Source organism: Lissotriton helveticus, chromosome 6 (genome assembly GCF_964261635.1).
Source record: "Lissotriton helveticus chromosome 6, aLisHel1.1, whole genome shotgun sequence".
Classification (NCBI taxonomy): Eukaryota; Metazoa; Chordata; class Amphibia; order Caudata; family Salamandridae; genus Lissotriton; species Lissotriton helveticus.
Window position 1 is genome coordinate 807903678 of NC_136067.1, and position 21084 is coordinate 807924761.

The following is a 21084-nucleotide window of genomic DNA, read 5'->3' on the forward strand; positions in this document are numbered from 1 at the left end:
TGTGTGGCTGAGACCCCCACCACTGCCCACCAGTGCCCACCAGTGCCCAGCATCAGAGTGTGTGTGTGAACAACACCCCCACCACTGCCCACCAGTGCCCAGCATCAGAGTGTGTGTGTGGACAACACCCCCACCACTGCCCACCAGTGCCCAGCATCAGAGTGTGTGTGTGGCTGAGACCCCCACCACTGCCCACCAGTGCCCACCAGTGCCCAGCATCAGAGTGTGTGTGTGGCTGAGACCCCCACCACTGCCCACCAGTGCCCAGCATCAGAGTGTGTGTGTGGACAACACCCCCACCACTGCCCACCAGTGCCCACCAGTGCCCACCAGTGCCCACCAGTGCCCAGCATCAGAGTGTGTGTGTGGACAACACCCCCACCACTGCCCACCACTGCCCAGTATCAGAGTGTGTGTGGCTGAGACCCCCACCAGTGCCCACCAGTGCCCAGCATCAGAGTGTGTGTGTGGACAACACCCCCACCACTGCCCACCAGTGCCCACCACTGCCCACCACTGCCCAGCCCTTATAGCATAAACATACCATTGTTAACCACATTACCATCATGAGAATGACACATGTCAACATTACTATATTTGAACATCACACCAGCTCCCAGGCACACAGCAGTCACAGACATCACCACACAAACGAAAGTTCAGAAAAAGAAAAGAATTGCTTTATTCAGCTGGTTCAAAATAGAAATCCAAATAAGAGTCCTTGCTCATTAAAGGCCAATGGCCAGTCCAAATAAGTCTGAGCAACTGTTTGTGCCTCCAAGGGTGTGATCACACCCAAACTTGCCTGCACATGGCGTTTAATCCGCTGAGGAAACTATGGGGGCACCATCTGTGGAATCCTCTGGCACCGCATGGACAGGAGAGGGAAGGACAGGTGGAGTGGGTGCAGGTGTAGTGGATTCATCCACACTGGTTGGTGCATCACCGAAAGTAGCCTCAAAAACCTGGCTGCACACCTCAGCCAGTGCGGAAAAACTACCACCTGAACCCGGGGACACATTGGGGGTGGAGGTAGAGGGCTGTGAGTCTGTTCCCCTGGGTGTGTGGATGCGTGTGTGCGGTGTCTCCCCTCTCCCTGTGGGTGTGCCTACATCCCCTTGAGATTGGGTGCGTGGAGCTTTGAGCTTCTTATGGTGTGTGTGTGTGCTGGGTGTGTCTGACCTGTGGCGTGTGCGTGTATGCTGTGTAGGTATGTGAGAGGCAGAGGCGGATGGGTCTGAAGGATGGGGGGACAGATGCTGCTGGGTGTGCAGAGCTGCCGTCAGTGTTGACTCTATGGCAGCCACACTCCGGCGTAGATCAGACATGGCCGATGACATGCCCTCCATGAACGACACCAACTGTGTAATCAGTTGTGTATGTCCATGGAGGACAGTCAGCATGGATGTCTGACCTACTGCTATCTGCTGGAGTAGGTCCACAGTATCAGCACTGAGGGCAGCAGGGGACACAGGGGCAGGGGCTGCGGTGCCGGGAACAAAGGAGACACGGGGCTAGCACGGACCCTAGGGAGACTAACGACTGGGAGGGTGGAGATGGTACTGGAGGAGGGGCGGCCAGACAAAGATGAAGAAGTGACCATTGCTGCATATTCCCCCTCCTCCTGAGAGTCAGACTCTGAGTTGTCGGCATGGTAAGATGTGTCAGTCACATGTCGTTCGGCCTGCAGACTCTCCTCACCCTCCGTGCCACTGCCTCCCTCTGACTCCTCAAAGCAGGTAGCACTGTCGCTAGGTCCCTATGCCTGGTCCGTGCCTGTGTCTCCTCCAGATTCAGATGATGATGCTGTGGGCAAGGAGAAGAATAAAAACATATCAGTCACCTGTACACATCAGACATATCAGCTACAAATCATTTGGGCTCATTTGTAAACATGGCATGCATCATGAGTCACATGACACAGAACTCTGCACAATGATAAGTCTAGTTTTGGCCAATTGTGAGAGACACAACGCTCAATGTATACTAGGATACAAGCAACAGGCAAGGCAAAAACGTGTATGAGAGACACAATGATGATCCACTGCCTGACAACAGGATAGCTGATGATGCATCACATGCTCATTTACCCACCCTGGCACCCAAACCCAGACCTGGACATGTTTGATTTGCTTAGACCTTGTGCCACATGGGAAAAGTCCTTCCTGAACTGAAATGTGATGCCATCCTTGGACCTGAACCAAGTGTAACAACACCTCACACTGGCATCACAACTGTTGACACCCAAGGCCTCATTGTGTGGCTGACCATCATTATTAGTTTGAAACAACATTCTACTTATTTGGCGAATATGCACACACGCACTGCCAAGTGTGAGTATGCATAAGCCCAAAATGTTGGACATGTACATTGTGCACCTGTAGCCAACACATGACAATTCGAAAGAGTACCATGGACAAAGGCCACTGAGGCTGACTCGTGCAGAAAACACATGTTGACACTCAGGATCCGTGCCAAAGTATTAAGAATGGCAGACACAGTGCACATGTGGTGCTACATGTAATGTACCAACAGGTGTCACAGACCCCCCTCCAACATGATGATGTGCAAAGGAATATGCATACTGAGACATTGCACCATAGGAGTACATGTGAAAAACAAACATCAGCCAAAGTGCAGGGCTAATGTGGAGTAGGGAAAGGCATGTAAAGTAGCAGCTGCAGAAACTGGGACATTCTAATGCCAATGCATGGAGTGCCTGTCTGACCACACCACTCAAAGTATGGGAGTGTTACCATGCCTTGAAGCACTGCAGGGAGCATGTGACACACATGACAACAAACAGACATGTACCTACCCCCTTCTTGCTGCTGTCCCTCCTGCAACTGCCTATGGAGGTCTGGGAACACCACTTCCAGGACCCGGAGCATGTGGGGGGTGAGGTGGCGGGTGCCGCCATGCCGGCGTGGAGCTTCCAGCCCCAGCTGTACTCTGGCGATGCGGCGGGTCCAGCACCGGATGTCCTGCCACCTCTTCTTGATGTTTCTGAGCCTCCTGCGAGGCCCCCCCTCACTCCTGACAGCCCTGGCGATGTCCACCCAGATTTCACCCTTCTCATAGGCAGATATCTGTCACAAATGTAAAGTAAAAGAGCATCAGTACACCTGGTCCATGTTCTAAACACACACATATGTGCACAAAATGCTTGATGACAACAGGGCATCGTAGGCTCCACACATTAGCATCATTGTTCAGGAGTATGTGGCCTGTGAGCAAACACTACTGCATTACATGCCATTGAAAGGCTACAGATGACAAGACGGGTGCTAAACACTCTTAGAGCATGGCACTCACAGAGCAATGTATGCTACATCTGGGTACACTGCAGCACGTGACACGCTGTCATACACCCCACTACAACAAAGAACCCTCTTGAAACAACACTGTACACCCTGGCACTCACTCCTAACAACATTGCATCTATACACTATACATACACAGTGGATAAAATGTCACACACACAACAGGTGCACACTCCAAGGTATTGCACACATCACTCACCTGATCCCTGGTCTCCCATACAGCTTGCTGTAGTTTGGCAGGAGGGCATCCAGCAGGTCCTTGTTCTCAGCATCAGTGAATGCAGGTGCCCTCTCCATGCTCAGCTAATCAGGGTCCAGAGGATTCAGAGACAGCAGCTGTGGTTACCACACCAATGTTGTGCAGGCAAGTGCCCTCCCACAGCCACATGCTGCCTTATATCTGTGCTGTAGAGGGTCTGTGAGTCCAAGGAGTAGTGTGTGATAGGCCACCATAGTTAGCATCCTATGTTCCATCCAATCACATCACACATAAGGCCATTACACACATATGCATGGTTTGAAAACTGAGCCTGAGCTGAACAACAACATTTGCAACATTGTATACTTTTGCCCAACTGAATTTACTAGAACAAGTAGGAGGCTCCAAAAACTCTGTATCCATGACAACCTGGTTGCATTTTGATCAGTACACTGTTCCCCTAGAAGTTGCCTATGTATTTATTCAAATACCCACACAAGTACGGTGACATTGCCGTTGCTTATGCAACCCATTCAATGGTGTAACGAGGCGTACACACGCACGTACCATTGGGGTACGCTTGTCTCGCGTATGGCTGAAATGCAATAGGGAAACGAGGCGAACACACGCACGTACCATTGGGGTACGCTTGGCTCGCGTATGGCTGAAATGCAATAGGGAAACGAGGCGAACACATGCACGTACCATTGGGGTACGCTTGGCTCGCGTATGGCTGAAATGCAATAGGGAAACGAGGCGAACACACGCACGTACCATTGGGGTACGCTTGGCTCGCGTATGGCTGAAATGCAATAGGGAAACGAGGCGTACACACGCACGTACCATTGGGGTACGCTTGGCTTGCGTATGGCTGAAATGCAATAGGGAAACGAGGCGAACACACGCACGTACCATTGGGGTACGCTTGGCTCGCATATGGCTGAAATGCAATAGGGAAACGAGGCAAACACACGCACGTACCATTGGGGTACGCTTGGCTCGCGTATGGCTGAAATGCAATAGGGAAACGAGGCGTACACACGCACGTACCATTGGGGTAGAGTACGTCAGACATGCTCAAGTGAACGATTGTGTAGGCTGCGTCCCTGTCCTCCTCCATGTCACCATTGGGAGAGTGACTCCAGGAAATCACATAGCAGGGATGTAGTCTACACTCATGTCGAGGATGTGGATGCATACATCAGCATGGCATCCATACATCGGCATGCCCCAGGTGTGGCAGACATAGAAGAAGCACAGGGACTGTGACCTTGTGACTCAGTTGATGTGTGAAGAGCTAACGAGACATGTCATCAACCATATTGCACATGCGCATCACATGCATTCAACACTTCACACCGGAGTAACGTCTGCAACATATTGTGATGCACATCAACACTGGAATGGCACACCATTCAGTACAGGGAACTGGCACATGATGACAGCAACATGCCCACTGTCACAGAGGTGTAATAGCCGCACAGCATGACCCTGTGTGACCACGTCATGTGTGTGCCATGTGCGACATTGTGCATGCTGTTAGCATATGAAATTTACAGGTCAGTATCATATTACTCACCTTTGAATATCCCCAAGTGTCATCCTGGATATGGCAATTTCCGCTCAGCAGTACACTTGTGTGTCGGTAGGCATGTCCTGCGGCTCAGCATGTGTTGTTGGCGTTGTGTGTGCCGTGATGACGTTGTCTGAGTACTCAGACGTCACCTCTGCGTGCACACGTCTGTGATGTATTCCTATAGGTACTGTATCGATTCCCCTATTCCTGACCCTGGTCTGGTTAATAATTAACTAGCAGCCATCTAACGGTGCAAAAAACCGTTATCTGATTAAGCCACACCACGGCACAGAAGCGCGTTATCTGATTAGGTCATAACGCATGCCATCTAATTAGACAAGCGATATTCCTCCAGCCCCTGATAAGGCATACGGAGTTCTCAAAACAAATAAAACCTACAGCGACCTGGGAAATTCCCATAGCCATTGTTTTGATTTCACCGAGAACTTCAGCAAAAGAATGTGCGAACGAGCCCATTCATATGACATCCTTATTGACGTATATATGTCCATCCTTACGTCAATCTCGGCACCTTTCAGGTATAAATATTACCGACATTGCCTTAAGCAAACACATGCGGTGGTGACGAGATCGGAGCAGCGAGACGTGCTGAGGAGCCCAGCAGAGAGCGAAGCCCACAGACGCTGCCCCGCCTTCCCGACGCGCTGAGAACGAGACGCTGCCTTTCTCCTGCCGAGAAATCCAGCTCCGGCGCTTCCAAGCAGCCCTCGCAGGCAGCTGGAATATCAAGACCTGGGATAAGAGATACCAGCCCTCCATCATTCTAGATCTCAGGTACAGAACTGAATAACCCCTTGCAGAGAATTCTCGAGTCAGTCCCTTGGCAAAACAAACTTAACTTAAACTGCTACTTATCTACTCCCGCCCACGTATTAGGCTTAGGTCAGGTACATTGGGGTAGGCGTGGTTAGAAGCACCAGGTGAGTACGATTAGTCAAATGTATATATGTATGTATCTATTTTATCCATTTTAAAGTATCATATGGCTCAGAAACCATATCAATGCTTTTACAGTATTATTTTATAATTCTGTCTCTACTGTATGCACTTTACTTAACTACAAGTATTGCAATAATAGCGATTCATTTCTCTTGTATGAGAAAAGAGACTGATCAATAAATAACATCTTTTATTGAACCACGCCCATCTCTTATTTCTCTACAAACTGGTGAAACTAAAAATGCACGTACTGACTGAGTAAAATAAGTTGTCTATTGTTTTCACACGACTCTAGAGATACACTCTTGATTAGGGGAGAGCAAAGTTGTCATGTTCTATGGTTGTCAGAAACTAAATCCCTTCTTGTCTATCCAGGGAGGTTAAAGTCCTCCTTGCATATTCGAGAAAGTTTCTAGTGAACTCTGAGCTAGCTGGCAAACACAAAACTTTAAGTCTAATATCGTCGGTAGAAGACCTAGTTAACCTCTGCCCTAGGTCTATACTATTGAAGATATTATTCCAATGCGCAGAGCCTATTGGGATAATAGGAACTACACTACATGGCGCCCAACGTTTGGATAGGCGATAAAACTAACGCAAGACATTAGAGTAACTCAGTCGTGCTTTTTCACACAGACCCCCTTTTTTCCCATAATACTCCAAAGACGTCTGGAGTGGGTGAAAGGTCATATCCGCCAAACCGCGCAGGAGGAGACTCCTATGTATGGTTCTTGGTTTATTTAACGTTGAAGGATACACTGTTCCAAAATATTGTGCATCTAATTTTTGTTTCCATAGAAACCTGATCTGCAAATAAATAAAATAATCTTCTTGACAATAAAATGTCAGACACTGAAGAAGAAAGAGAGACAGCTAGACTAGAAGCTGAACTAATAGCAGCTGATTTTACTCTGCTACAAAATGACCCGGATATAATACTCATCCCGGTCAACATAAGGAAATCAATAACTTTAAAACTTATAGAAAATGGACTGACACCAAGAGGTGGTACAGTCATATTCGTAATTGAGGCACACGAATATCGGCAGACAGAGGTATTCTATTCATGGATAAACTTTCCAGCAGCAAACGCTGTAACAAAGGACTTCCACTATTACAAAATAGAGGAACCTCCTAATGAGTACACTCCTTTCGAGGAAGTGGAAATACCACTCAAATTCCAAGAGCATCTGCTCTTGTTTAATGGCGCCCTAAAACATAATAATCACATCACCAGGCTTGGTCCACTAGCTAGACCAGGAGCAACGTGGCCGGTCCTAGCCGGATATACACCACATCCAGACATTGAAGAAATGCCTGCACCAGAACTTTTAGCACAGCTAAAACAATTAATAAAAATACATAGACAATTAGTCCAATATGTAATGCGGACTTCAACAATCCAACCAGCAATTAAAATTCCACAGCTGACCAGTCATCAGGGGAACACAAATAAAATTACACCACAGAACATGCAGTCCTGTCTAGGTAAGGTACCCGCAAAACGGGAACAAATTCCTTTCTGGCTAGCACAAAAAATAACTCAAATAGAGGCGGTGTTTCCAGATACCACCCCTGTTGAGAAACATAGGATTCTGACTATCTGTCTTCCAATGGGAATCGCACCACATGTGGAGGACTGTGACACTTGGGGAACAGTCTTTGCTTCCATTTACACAAAAACACATGGTGTACCATCCATGTCAGTAATACCAGATGTGCTAAAACAGATTCAAGATGAATACGGTCCAGAACCCGCCTTAACTCTCGGTATGAAATTACTGAAAGATTTCAAGCAGGTCTCGGAAATATTATTAGCCAACATAAAGGGAGAAGCAGCAAATGTGGCGATTCGCCAGAGGTTAAAAGAGACAAATATAGCAGACCAACCATCTGAAATTGCCAGAATCATAGAAAAATCCTATGAAGAACTAGGAAAAGATAGTTTGGGTGGAATACCAGTGAAACCCCAACTAGTTGAAAGTCCTGAAAAGGTAATTATAAAAAATAATTTCAACAATAAAAAAAAAGAGCTGGGATGGAAATAAACAATCCAATCCAAAAGAAAAAAGATTCCAGTCCAGAGGAAGGTCTCCTTGGGCGAGAGAAAGATCTCCCGACCAAGGACGCAAGTCTCCCCAACGGGAGCCCTCTGTGAAAAAATACAACCTTAGAAATAGGGATAATATAAAGAAACCTGATAGATATCAAGATATTGATACACGTCCCTCTCAATCTTTTCAGACTTCCTCGCAGAAATCGGAAAGAAGAGGACGATCAGAACAAAGGAAAGAGCACGTCAAGTCCAAAGACAAAGAACCTGCTCATCTGAATAAAAAATTACAATTTCCAAAAAAGAAGGTAGCCAGTATTAAAGTAATTAACAATGCCGAGAATACTGAGGACACAGCTGAAAAACGGAGAATGGGCTCAGACAATGCTAGACAGCGCAGCAGAAGTGAGCATAGCTCGCAAAGTCCTTATGAATCATCTGGAGACAGTGGACACGAATGAATACATTCAGGTGGAAACTGCAGATACCAGAGTTAGCAAACCTCATAAAATATATGAAATAACATTGCGTATAGAGGGGGATAAGACTAGAAAAATAAGGGGACTATTTTGGGATAATTTGTCCAAGGGCTATGACATCCTTCTAGCTGAACAAGACTGGCCTCCAGAGTTTGTCAGGGAGTGCCCACATGGCGAAGAAATAATTATGCCTGCCTTCTCAAACCATATTCCAATTCATAAAAAATATACACTTGCAAGAAAGTGGGCAGTAGCTCAAGCCCCTGCCTTATATAAAAATCATGTGGGATGGGATGAGGACTCTCCTCCTCACAAAATCCAGTTAAAATCACAACCTACTGCCCAGAGGCAGTACCCGATTAAGCAAGAAGCTAAAAAACAGGTAAAAGAGATCCTAGATCAACTTGAATACCAGGGGGTGATTGAAACTTGCACCTCACAAATGAACAACCCTTTGTTTCCTGTCTCCAAGCCAGACAATTCATATCGTCTTGTTTTGGACTACAGACACCTTAACTCATGTTGCAAAACATTTGCAGTACAAAACTCGCACAGTGCTGCACTAATGAATAATATAGTGCGCAGAAAATACAAAACAACCTTAGACATTTCTAATGGTTTCTATTGTCAAAATATAGCACCAGTGAGCAGATACTTGACGGCGTTCTCAATAAATGGCACGCAAAAGAATTTCTGTCGTTTGCCCCAGGGGTTCAAGAACAGCCCAGGATTATTCTCAGCGAGAGTAACAGAATTACTACAAACATATGATGATGAGCCATTATCTTATGTCGACGACATCTATCTAACAGACGATGACTTGGATACTCACTTGAAGAGAGTGAACACCATAATACTTGGGTTCGCAGCAGAGGGTTACAAATTCAACTTTAAAAAGTCAAGAATTGCCCATCTAACAGTCCTGTTTTTAGCATATGAACTATCAAGTGAAGGCAAAAGCCTGGCTGACAATTTCCTAGAGAAATGTGCTGTAATCCAAGCACCCAGAACACTAAAAAACGTACAATCAATTCTAGGCTTCCTGAATTTCGGAAGAACTTACATTATAAATTATGCAGAGAGAATTAAACCTCTCTATGATCTAATAAAACCAGATTTTAAAAGAATCAATTGGACTCAAAAACACACAGAAATTTTGAGATCTTTACAAACAGACATGTTAGTTAAAACAAAATTACAAACACGTGACAACACACGCAACCTTGTGATTCGAGTCATCCCAGGAAGATGCGGATTCACATACCTGACCTCTAATGAGGGAGAGAAGGTACCAATAGCATACAAATCACATTTGTACACAAAAGCTGAAATGAAATTTAGCCCAACGGAAAAAATTCTGACCGCGGTACAGACTGCTGTAGCAAAGGAGCGGGCCCTAGCACAGGGTAAACGAATAATCATCGTGACACCGATACCAGCTCTAGAGGCGGTAACCAAGGCAAGCATTCCGAATGCTAAAGCACTCCATCCAAGATGGATACAGTGGGCTAACTCTCTTGCTGCAACAGACGTGGTATACGAATTTGATCCCAATTTAAAAACACAAGAATTTCTCCAATATGAATTCGAATGTCCTCAGCCGACCGAAATTCTGCCTCTAGAAGACTACGGCTGTATAATATATACAGACGGATCAGCACAACCCGCAGTGGGGGGTAAGCAAGCCTACAGTGCTGCGTGCGCGATTGTTAAAGGTCGCTGGCACGAAGGAAAATTTGAACCTGTGGTCACTAAAACGCAATCTCTAGGAGACTGTACAGCTCAAAGAGCAGAACTACTGGCATTCAAGATGGCGCTTGAAAATACCGATCAAGAATTCCCCACACTTATTGTGTGCGATTCGTATTACTGCGTCCAATCTTACAATGAATACTTGCAGATCTGGGTTCAGAATGGTTTTAAAGATGCAAAAGGTGGCACAATCAAACATAAAATGCTTTGGGAACAAATAGTTCTTTTTCAAAAAGAACTACAAAAGACTCACGTGATACATACACTGAGTCATCAACGTGATGGCGTTCACGTTGCAGGGAATTCATTGGCTGACGAAGCAGCGAAGGCAGCAGTGCAAACGGCTTCCGTAGCTGCTATCACTCGGTCAAAAACAAAAATAGACAGCGAAATATTACAGGCTGTCAGCGCTACAGAAAAAGATGCGATAGAAACACTCCCGAAAGGCTTTCCAGTAAAGTACTCATACATAACTGATGCAAATAATGTTCCGTTTGCTCGAATCCCTGGAGTGGGGGATAGGGCAATTCCAAACATGGAACATAGGTTAGGGCTCATTATAGCGGCACACGAAGGACTCGCTTCTGTACATGCTGGCGTTTCAGGCACAGTATCATTATTAAAACAGAGATATTGGTGGCCACAAATGAGAAGACAAACAAGGAACTATGTTCTAGAATGTGAAACATGTCAACGAATGAAAGTATCAACAGTGAAACGACCAGCACAGACGCCTCTTCTAATCTCAGATAAACCATTAGCATGTGTTTACCTGGACCACTGTGGTCCCTTACAAAGGGATGGTAACTATAAATATATCTTGGTCGCAGTGGATTCATGCACGAGATTCATATGGATGTGGCCCCAGCGATCGGCTGACGCCAGAACTGTTATAAAAGATTTGCGAGTCTTTCGCGGCACATACGCAATTGGCATGCTACATTCTGACCAGGGTCCTGCTTTTAGCTCGCGGGCTTATAAGGAGGCCATGACCAGCATGGGCATTGCATTGCGGTACTCTTGTCCATTTCATCCCGAGGGAAACGGAATCGTAGAAAGAAAAAAACGTGACATAAAGCAATCTATAACAGCAAAGGTATTAGGTTCGGGGGCTGGGTGGGTCAAACATCTAATAAGTGTCCAACGTAGTCTAAATAACCTGCCAAGGAATTCTCTGAAAGGGTTCAGTCCGTACGAACTATTGTTCGGGACTAGAATGATAATCCAAGATCTTGATAGTCAGACTTCAGTGGTTAAAGACAAAAGCTTTGATATCAAAGATCGTTTGGCTATTTTGCAGGTCTTAAATGAAACAAGAAAAGACCTGAGCAACATAAAACTGAAACAATAGCCAACAACCACTGAAGAGAAACCACCTGTCCCAGCAAGGCCTGTCTGGATTCCAAAAGTCGGGGATCTAGTCAGAGAGAAGATCGCGGTAAAGAAGGAATTTGGGCCTTCTTACAGAAAAGCAGTTCCTGTCTTGTCTGTCAACGGGACAAGATCAGTAGTACTACCGCTCCTTGCTGGTAAAAAGGAGAACCGAGTTGTATCCATCGACCTGGTTAAACCACAATCATGTGGCCGATAACAAACAGTAGGCCAAGTGGACTCCCAAGAAATAGCAGAACACCAATGTTTGCTACGAATACAGAGGCTCAAAATGGAAGACTGATCACATTTGGAAAATCTACAGTGAATCAACAAGGACTATGCAACAAAGCAATGGAACTTGAACCTCTTAAAACCCAAATTAAAACTTTTCATCAAGAAATAACAACCTATGATGATGTAACTGCAGACTTTGCTAATGAAACAAAGCAAAATCCAAAAACAATTGGAACAATTGACAGAACAGCATCCGGCTACTTCATCAACTTCGATGATTCATCTGAAGACCTGAGTGAAGCAAAGAAACAGCCATCAACAAAAACTTTTAAAGACAAAGCTAAGGAACTTTTTCAACAGCTGAAAGAAACCTATCTGATCTCTCCATGGATTGAATTTTGGGTGGCCTTCGGTGCATTTAGCCTCATTCTTTGGCTCATCCTAGTACTATGTTTGGGACATTTCATTGAGGGGAAATATGCTAAAATGGACACAGCAAGCCAGAAAATCAACTTGGTCCTTAAACCACACACATCTTCACACATCAAGAAAAGAGAACTTTCTTCAGTAAACTTCACAGCCAATCCTATACCAGGCGGTGTAGCATGGGACAAAACTGATTATGAAATCTATGGTCCGGTTGAAATCCTGAAGTATCCACACCAATTCAAGATCTCATTGAGTGACTTTGTAAAACCAAGCTCATTTGCAGATGATTGGGACTTTGAAAGTATCAATGATATGATGTCTGATCTTGTTATGTCTGCTAAATTCACAGAACATGATTATTTGCAGGGTTCGTCTAATTATGATCAGATGTTCTGCTACAACCATTATGGTAACCATTATCTACATAAATCTGCTCAACCTAGAAATGTTTTAAATTATAACCAATGGGAACATTGTGCTACTCCTCCAAAAGATAGCTCAAAAACATTTTATGATAAATATTCATACTTTTCAGGGTTTAACACAAGTAATGCAGAAACATTTTATTTCAAATTGTCAAATAAGACAGGTATGAAGACCATGCTTACAAACACAAAATGTATATATTCCGATTCATTCTTTGAACAAATGAATACATTTGGGTTTGATTTCTGGAACAATAATATTGAGGCAAAAACTGTTTGGGGTACAAGAGATTGGCAAGTACAAGGTATAGAATCATTGTTTAGAGCCTGCATGATCCCAGAACAAATTATATTTTTGAACGACACTATTCAACAAACTACCTGTCTTGGCTTAGCCAAAATCAAAGATTTGAACAAACCGTCTATTCCAAAGCCAACAGTGAACAGTAATAGCTCTATAGATGTTGAGATAGACGTAAACCATATATTAAACCAAAACAGAACACATCCTGAATGGAAAAAATGGTTGATCTGGCCCACAGATACAAATAACTGTCAAGACAGATTCCTGAACAAAGAACAGGGGTTCACATTGACTAGGCCAGACCCTAGATATTCCCAAAGACAACATCCAGGGATAGTAACAACCTACAGCGTGGGCAAGCTCTGCCTTCAATGGCTACAAACGTCCACACTGGCTGAAATTAAGCAACACCTAACTTTACTTACAGAAGGTGCTGACCTGCGTGATTTCATATTGGGACCACGCAAACAGCGTCAAAAACGTTTCATAGCGGCCTCTATATATGCAGCTTATAACGAAGTTTGGAAAGTAACTCAAATTGAGACAGCAGAAAAAATACGGGAAATTGACCGTATTAATTTGGAAAAATCACTTTCTGTGGTGGACAATGGGTTAATGACTCTGTCCTCCAGAATATATTCTCTGGACAGCATTGTGTCTTCAGCAATCGATATAATATCGCAAGACTTACTGATGTTACAACACGGTCAGTCCCAATTGCGTTCTATTGTACAGCTTGGCTGGACGTTACAAAATTTGCGTTCTGGCTATGTGCCTTGGCGTTTAATCAACACAACGTCAATATTTAATATCTTTAATCTCACTGATAAACAAATCAGTTTGGCACAGAAGGGTGCTGACTATACAATTCTGAGCATTGAAAAACTTGAGAGATTACCATTGACAATGTCAGAACGACCTGTCATTGAATGGATAATACATGGAATAATAAATATTCCGATAACTACTTTCCAGTTTCAATTCTGCCAAAAATATATACCGGCAGGCCAGTATGAAAGGTTGGGTAAAGGATACATTAAGTCAATATGGAACTTGCCCTAAACACACGAATGTGTCAGCAATAAAGGCCAGAAAGTGTTTCTCAGTGGCGATAATTGTGCAAGATCACTGAGCGGTACACTTCTGTGTCAGGGTATTAGTTTGCACGGAGTCTGTGAAGGGACTTCAAATAACCTTTCATGTTACCAGCTAGGCACACCTGCAACACGAATAGAACCATTCTTTAGGAGACTCTCGAACGGGAGTTACATTCTAATAATAGATCGCAGATGTTGTAGTTTGCTGCCCGGAAAACCTTATCTCATAAATGTGACTAGGAAGGTCATGTGCTGTGAACATGTATTGTTCCCCAGCGACTCTGCAGACAGGGAGGCAAGGTTATGGCCCAATTTGAAAATTGCTTCTATTCGAATAGATACTTTAAGCAGAATGAAGACTGTGCTCCTACAGACGCCGACGAGGCTCACGTCATCAAAAGAAACGTATGATCTCCAAGTTGCAAGGACAACAGAAGAGATTCATTCATTGTTATCAACTAATTCCCCCATACATTTCGCAGAAATACTGAACGAAATCTTAAATATTTCTGATACCACTGGTATCTCCAGTGTATTTAAAGCAGTGTTTTCGGGTGCTTTAACTCCATTCAAAGCCATTCTGGGTATTTTTCCAGACTTTGTCCATTCCATTTTTGGCGGACTTCCTCTCCTTTTAGGACTAGTAGCGGGTATTCTATTTTTGATCCTGTTATTTCGCTATGGCAAACCATGTCACAGACAAAACACCTGCGACAAGGGAAGAAATGATCCTAGCCATTGGCTACCGGGACCGGGTAACTAAAATCCTTGGACTATCCCGGCTTAGAGACCTGAACATGACTTGGTTTCTTTCATTTAGACCAATGTTGCAAAGTTGTGTTATGCCTGTATTAAGATGCTTGCTATGCGGTGAAGAATGCGTGTTGGACACCTGTCTGGCACTACAATCGGATGTGCCAATGGACGCAGATACCTTGTTGGGTCCGGTAACGGCTCATGCATTGTGCTGTCCCCAGCGGCTACCAATCCTGATGACGGCATTTGTGGAGTCTTCACCACTACGATTGAGGGGTAGTGAAGTACAAGATGAAAGCAGCATCGATCAGGTACGACCTTCAGTCAGCTATGCTGATCAAAACATCAATGGAGGCAATCATGCTCAAGCTCATGAATGCATGGTAACAACTTTTTCCGAATTAGTGGAACTTACGCAAGAAGCTGTTGACAGTTTTTTCAACAGTCTAAATGATATGATGTTTTCACCAGAACAGCAGGAATAACTTTGAGCAAATTGACACTCGGAGTTCCCTACATGCTGAATTTGGCCTTCAACTTTTTAAAGAAAAAGCGATATGAAAAATTTTCTCATAATTTTTCAGACTGCAAGAACTTTTCCCCAATTCCAAAATATTTACGATTTTTGGGACACTTATCTTCTGCTTAAAGTAGACGTTATTCTTAGATAACTAAATTTCTATTTTTAGGTAGTCACAAGACATTCGCTATGCTAGCACTGTTATACATAAATTTATGATTGTGATGAAATGGTCTCGCACTTTTTTTCTGTATTTAGAGCCATTTCATGTGTAATTTTCGCGTTTATTGATGCTGAATTTAGAAATATGCGTTATATGTTTACCATTATTAGACAGCTTGTGCATATAGTATACGTGACAGTATATGTGATTGTGTTTCATATATTCTATAAAATCCAATTTCCGGAATGCATATAAATGTATTTTTGGGGTGGTACGGTATATACAAACGCTACTGATATTCACTATGCCTAGATTTGTAAATATGGACATAGTCTACGTGGAGTGGGTGTGATGTATTCCTATAGGTACTGTATCGATTCCCCTATTCCTGACCCTGGTCTGGTTAATAATTAACTAGCAGCCATCTAACGGTGCAAAAAAACGTTATCTGATTAAGCCACACCACGGCACAGAAGCGCGTTATCTGATTAGGTCATAACGCATGCCATCTAATTAGACAAGCGATATTCCTCCAGCCCCTGATAAGGCATACGGAGTTCTCAAAACAAATCAAACCTACAGCGACCTGGGAAATTCCCATAGCCATTGTTTTGATTTCACCGGAAACTTCAGCAAAAGAATGTGCGAACGAGCCCGTTCATATGACATCCTTATTGACGTATATATGTCCATCCTTACGTCAATCTCGGCACCTTTCAGGTATAAATATTACCGACATTGCCTTAAGCAAACACATGCGGTGGTGACGAGATCGGACCAGCGAGACGTGCTGAGGAGCCCAGCAGAGAGCGAAGCCCACAGACGCTGCCCCGCCTTCCTGACGCGCTGAGAACGAGACGCTGCCTTTCTCCTGCCGAGAAATCCAGCTCCGGCGCTTCCAAGCAGCCCTCGCAGGCAGCTGGAATATCAAGACCTGGGATAAGAGATACCAGCCCTCCATCATTCTAGATCTCAGGTACAGAACTGAATAACCCCTTGCAGAGAATTCTCGAGTCAGTCCCTTGGCAAAACAAACTTAACTTAAACTGCTACTTATCTACTCCCGCCCACGTATTAGGCTTAGGTCAGGTACATTGGGGTAGGCGTGGTTAGAAGCACCAGGTGAGTACGATTAGTCAAATGTATATATGTATGTATCTATTTTATCCATTTTAAAGTATCATATGGCTCAGAAACCATATCAATGCTTTTACAGTATTATTTTATAATTCTGTCTCTACTGTATGCACTTTACTTAACTACAAGTATTGCAATAATAGCGATTCATTTCTCTTGTATGAGAAAAGAGACTGATCAATAAATAACATCTTTTATTGAACCACGCCCATCTCTTATTTCTCTACAAACTGGTGAAACTAAGAATGCACGTACTGACTGAGTAAAATAAGTTGTCTATTGTTTTCACACGACTCTAGAGATACACTCTTGATTAGGGGAGAGCAAAGTTGTCATGTTCTATGGTTGTCAGAAACTAAATCCCTTCTTGTCTATCCAGGGAGGTTAAAATCCTCCTTGCCTATTCGAGAAAGTTTCTAGTGAACTCTGAGCTAGCTGGCAAACACAAAACTTTAAGTCTAATATCGTCGGTAGAAGACCTAGTTAACCTCTGCCCTAGGTCTATACTATTGAAGATATTATTCCAATGCGCAGAGCCTATTGGGATAATAGGAACTACACTACAGTCAGGTACTCTTTTTTCACAACACAAGCGCAGGTCCCGTATGAGTGTAAGCTTACTCATTTTTGCCCCAAAATCATAGTACGTTCACTTCTGACCATTTTGTAGGAGAGTAGGGTCTGCAATCCTATGATCACCCAGATTTTTGCTTTTTGCTTCACTGGTTTACGACTTTCCCTGGCTGTGGGCCTGCTAATCAGACCCACAGCCTAGCTGTTCTCTCTACTCCAAATTGTACCCAGGTACTGAATTGGCACTGGGCCCTCTCCAAGTCCCTGTACCCAGGGCTGAGGTGCACCCAGAAGTCTCCCAGGGGCTGCAGCATGTATTATGCCACCCCTGAGTTGACTAACTAAATCAGACACAACTGGCTGCTTGACAGCTGGGGCAAGGTGGTGTAATCACCCTTTGCTTTAGATATAGTATTCCTAAATCTAAACCTAAAATGGACACATATATTCCTATCAGTCACTCCTATGGCAGGCCTTAACAATCCTGAAGGCAGAGTGCATGGAATAATGTAAAATGGTGCTCTGGCATGAGCTGAGCCCGTTTGCAGCTTGCGGAACCAAGTCCTAATAGCTGTTCCATGATAACGCTATACCATATACTCTTAAGTGCATTATGTACCTCGCGGTCATATGCTAACTTTGGTATAACATTATCAAAACATGTCGAGTAAGGTGTCATACGATTGGAATACTAACCCCTCGCCAATTCTGGCGATGGGGTTAGCATTCCACCCTTCTAGAGGGACACGACATGTTGGTAACCTGTAACCCCGGTTAAAGTCAGACCTAGCCTCAGCTCCACAAGATGGATGCTGCCACCGAGACACAAGTCTGCCCTCCTGCTGCTGGGAGTCCTCCCAGCACAGGAGGCAAGGACAAAGGGTTTCCTGCCAGGGGCGGTGCCAGCACCGTCCCAGACAGGATTTTGTGTATCCTAGGTAGGCAGGGCTTTAGAGGAAGGTGACTGCAAGTGGCACCCCGGTGCTCACTGTGCATAGGCCGGCTTGAACCAGTTCCAGGGGCACTCCAGCCCCTGATCTGGGGAAAGCCCGCCAAAGGAGAGGGGTGTAACCACCCCCTCCTAGTCCCACCCATAGGGCAGGACTTAGTCGCGTGCCAGCCCCTTTTTGCAGGATAAAGGTAGGAACTTGCCCCCTTCCAAATCAGATCAATCTTTGAATCCTGAACCGACTTTCTACGAGAGGAACTCAAGACTCTTCCTAAGATTTCTCCCTTGTGACTAAGGAGTAGTCACCCTGCAGCAGCAGGCACCAACCAAGCATCGCGGTCTGCTGTAAGTCTCTCCTCCGGATCAAGACTGCCCAGCACGACGAGAACCGGCTTCCCTGGCACCTCTGACCTCAACCTGCATCATCAGCCCAGCTGTGATCCGTGGGTGTGACGAGACCTCGAGGGACCGGCCATCTTTGAAGACTGCACGACGCTTGTCCAGCACGACCACCGAGTGACCCTCGACTGAGTGCTTTGGGGTAAGAGAAGCCCCGACCCTGAGCAGCTCCAGCACCGAAGTTCAGCCCCCTTGCATCCACGAGATCTGCGTGGGGCCCTTCTGCTTTTTGCTGCTCACCGCGTTGTCCAGGTCACTTGCCCGTTGGCTAGTGGCCCTCTTACGACACTTCACGATGACAACCACCGCTGGTCTGGTTGCTCCAGACTAGCCCTTGCTCCCCTCCAAAAGAGGAGCACCCTGGACCCTCCTGGTCCACTCCAGACTCCATTTTAAGTCCACCGCGTGGGCTTGCATTTGCCAAGACTTGTTGCCCCAATCCTGGGTCCAGCGACGTCAGAAGCAGATACCTTCGTGGGACAGCTCGCACCTCCATCCTGGTCGCCGACAACGCCTCCTGGTCCGAGAGACTGCAGAGCCCAGCAGCGCCCACTCACCTGGTCGAGGTGACTTCGTCCGGTGCCATCCTGGTGCCCACCTAAATCACTGGCTAGTGATTCAGAACTTGGTCCCCTCTGCTTACAGGTCTTCTTCTTCCCTGATCCAGGCTTGGATCACCACGAACTTCTTCACTGGCCGCCTGCCAGCAACTTCTTTCTTCAGGCTCCTGGTTCTTCAACGAGGGTTTCCGACGCAACTTGAACCCTATGCAGCCGCAGCCCCTGGGCTAGGTAAACTGAGTACTCCAGTGCTCCAGCATAGTCCAACACCCTAAGTGTTCGGATCCACTCTTGTTTTCGACCCACCTAGTCGGGTTCGCCCGAGAACAGTAACTTTGTGATTGCTAGTATCCATAGACTTGTTCCCGCATTACGCGTGAGAGTTTCCACTCTGCACACGGCGTCCCTAGGCCTCCTGCTTCTAATCCAAGGGTTCAGCATTGTAGGCCTAGAGTTTCTACAGTCTAGAAAAGTATTACTTACCTGCTAGCAACATCGCATTCCACTTCTTGTGTATATGGTTTTTCGTGCCCCTCGGGCATTTGTGTAAATTGTGCGACTTAAAGTATTTTCTCAAGAGTTTTGTTATGTGCTTAGCTCCCTGACTCATAAAGAGTTCAGGGTAGTCCTGTTATAAATAAATATCTGTTTATTTTCATAACAACTTGTGTGGTGTCCTTTCACTTGGTGTTCAAGGGGTAATGTGATGGTAAAACATCTAGCTTAACACCCCCTCTAGAGTCTTAGCCTTAGACTGCTCGTATCCATGCTACTAGGATAGCTGGTCTATAAGGTTGACTTACAACCAATCATCAATAAGGGTTGTTTGGACTGATACAGAGTGTTCACTAGAATAGTGAACATTATATATCAGGCCAACTTCTCACATTGGTGAGCAGCGGTTGGGATTTGAGCTTGCTGTTGTTTTACCACACATATCCTAAGAATATCATTTGAAAGATCACATAAGTACTAAGGTACATATAACTTAGCTTAGAATACTCTGAGTTCTACTGAACCAGCTGTTGTAGCTCCTAGGGCCTAGCACACCCTAAACTACAACTCTAGCAAGGGATCAGTAGGTAAACATATAGTGTAGGTAAGTGCACCACTTACACCTCACTAGAAAAGCATGTCTACCCATGGAGAGTCTACTGAGACTCCCCTTGTGGCTAGTGACCCTCCACAGGTCAAATCAAGATATGCAGCTCTCAGTTTCCAGGAGATGAGACAAGTGTGTACCTCCAGGAAACTGAAACAGGGGTCTAACCCCACCATTCCCTTTCTGATAGGTCTCTTAGAGACATATGATGCGAGAAAAATTTCTCAGTTAGATGGGAATATGCCAGCCCTAGAGGGTACCATTGGAGATCCAGACCTCCTTGACACTGAAGACAGAGTTGAGGAGGAGGATCAAGAGGAACTCTCAGGGGATGAGGCAGACAAGAGGTCTGAGTTAGTCAGCAGACTTACTAGGGCCAACTTAGACCTACTTAGGGAAGGAGCTGGGGGACCCCCAGTGCTGACCCTAATAAGGCCTAACCTTGGAGTTAGAAGGGATAGATCTCATTCTAGGGACTCCAATAGATCTCTGCACTCTAATGCCTCTTCTCAGAGGAGAAGGAATTCTCCCCAGAGGAGATTGACTTCCCCTCAGAGAATAGAGCATGAGGCAAGGATGAGGCAGGCTAATCTGAGGATTGAAAGGGAAGAACTTGCCCTGGCCATAGAGAAGCTTGCCTTTGCTAGAGAGCAGCAGATGAGTGGGGTAGTCCCCACTGGTGGCAGCAATCTCCCAAGAGATAAAGAGAAGGGTTTAGAT